The following is a 2,690-nucleotide window of genomic DNA, read 5'->3' on the forward strand; positions in this document are numbered from 1 at the left end:
ACGATGAGACAAGTTGTGATGGAATGGTAGGTTGAATAGGAACTCAAGTGACTGCAGTTTGTACCGAAGTTCGAGAAGTCACGTTCGTAATAAACGAACCTAATGTAGGCATAGCATTGGAAGACCAAATGGGGTTCTAATACAATGATGAGGCACTAGGAGTACCTGAGACTAACTGAGCCAAAGTGGTATAACCATGTGGCAACATGGGTCCACTAGTTTCAGGAAAGCTGAGAGACAAGACTCTTCCTATATAAGGAAAGCCTTTTGGAGGAAATTCATACCCTTGCTCATCATCAATGTGAGGAGTATGGGTAGCGGAAACTTCCGAATGACCTGGAGAGGAGACTGGGATTTCACCTTCTGACTCCATAGATGGAAACAATTGGTGATGAGGAACCCAAGATGTACGAGGAGATAACTCCAAAAGAATACTTGGCCGATCGTACAGACTGTAAGGATGCTGAGGAGATATCACAACAGGATCGAATAATGGATTCAACAGGTGAATCACAAGCACTTGCGAACTTTCAGGAATTTGTGATATGAAACCAGCTCACCAAAAGATAGAAAAGATATATGAATGCCTTAGAAATAAGCCTCTTAGAGGGGGAAACCTCCTTTACATTACACAAATGAAAAATTCTTGGATGATACAAATGACAAGACCTCCTTTCTATATATAGGAGTCTAAGGGGTCATAATATAATCAGAGCCGACATAACAATAATAATATAAGGGCACAATAATAAGAATAGAGGGCTTCTATGGGGCACAATAATAACAATATGGGGACTACATGGGCACAACAATATAACAAGGGGGTTGTACTAATAACAATAAGGGGTTATACTAGTAGTATAGGGACCTAACATGCCCTTCTCCTTCAAAAAGTGTTGTCCTCAACGCTTGAGTAGTTCTTGATGCTTCTGTATAAAATTCTCATCCTTCCATGTGGAATATTCAGGGGGTAAGTTCTTACACTTGATGAGATGCTTTGAAATTGATCAATTTTGCAGTTGTCGACTTCTCGGTTCTGTGAATACCTCAGGTTCCAATATGATTTTTCCTTCCTTGTCAAGTTTTGGCAATATTGTTGGACCTGGGATATTCTGCAACTTTTGAATGAGTGGCCACACTTCTTTGTCCTTCTTTCATTCATCCCTTGCTTTGTTTATCCAATCCGGTTGGATAATAGAAATAGCACAAAGCAATGCTTCCACTTCCTCATTCTTTCTTGAGAGTGCATCTGCAACAAAAAATTTTCTTCCCTTTTCTGTAGATGATATCAAAGTCATAACCCAACATATTTTTGACCCATTTTTTATGTTCTTCTAAAGATAATATTCATTCTAAAAAATATTTAAGACTATCATGATCCATTTTTACCTTGAAGTGTCTTCCCATTGGGTAAGGTCGCCATTTCTTATGTGCATGTAATATTGCCAACATTTCCTTCTCATAAATAGCTTGCTTGAGATGCAGCCATAAAAATACCCAATCGCCTACATCAAAACATCTTTCACTGCGTTGTTGATCTACCTATTATTTCATTCGGTTCTGCACCAAAGTGGCGTTATCCTTTAAAAGTTGGAGAACTTGTTGTTGATTCTCGATGTGATCTTTCAATGCTTGAATCTTTTTCTTCTTGATATCTCCTTCTATCTTGAGAGTTTGAGGAGTGGTAATTTCTTCCAATACATTACAAGATATGGTTAGATTCATTTCTTGATGCTCAATGTGATCTTTCACTTCTTGAACATTTTTCTTCTTGATATGTCCTTCTATCTTAATATTTTGAGGAGTGGTAATTCCGGCCAATGCATTACAAGATATGGTCGGATTCATTTCTTCTTTCTTGATGTGGTCTTTCACTTCTTGAACCTTTTTCTTCTTGATATGTCCTTCTATCTTAAGAGATTGAGGAGTAGTAATTCTTTCCAATGCTTTACAAGATATGGTCGAATTCATTTCTTCTTTCTCTAGGGTTGGTTCCTGGTGTATATACTCTTCTTTTGACGTTTCTTGATCCTTTTCTTCCTCCTCTCCACAATCAATGTAAAATAATTTCTTCTCGGCGCACTTATGACCTTTAATGTATTTGTTATCACAATTGTAACAAAGCCCTTTTTCTCTTTTTTCTTCCAATTGTTGTGGTGTAACCCTTGTAGGTTGTGGAAGGCTAGAAGAAACAACACTTCCATATTTATAGTTGTGAGGGGTAGACTTCCTTGTTGCCATAATTTTGCTTTCCACTTTGTAACAAATCCCTTTTTCTCTTTTTTCTTCCAATTGTTGTGGTGTTGCTCTTTGTATCCTCATAATGTGTTATCATTTCCTCTGTAAAAATTGACCACGTAACAAGTTGTTTACAAGAACAAAGCCATTTATACCATAAAAAGTGATCCAATTCTAAATCTGAAGATGCAATACATACCTTTTGTAACAGTAGTACACCATGTAGATCAAAATATTGCTCCATCTAAAGTATCCAATTTACCAGATCTTTGCCATCAAACTTCCTCAGATCGCCTTTTCTTGATTTTAGGAGCTCAAGCTTGAAACAAATGTAACTCTGTAATTTCAGATCTCCAAGTTCTAAAATTTATTCCTGCGGTATCTCTCTGCGTTCTCTTTCTAATGCCGCAAGTCTGATCAAGATTGGATTCTGCAAGGAATTGTTATGTCAA

This window comes from Pinus tabuliformis, chromosome Q, assembly GCF_031772625.1.
Source record: "Pinus tabuliformis cultivar Carrire ecotype Pingquan chromosome Q, CPIR1, whole genome shotgun sequence".
NCBI lineage: Eukaryota > Viridiplantae > Streptophyta > Pinopsida > Pinales > Pinaceae > Pinus > Pinus tabuliformis.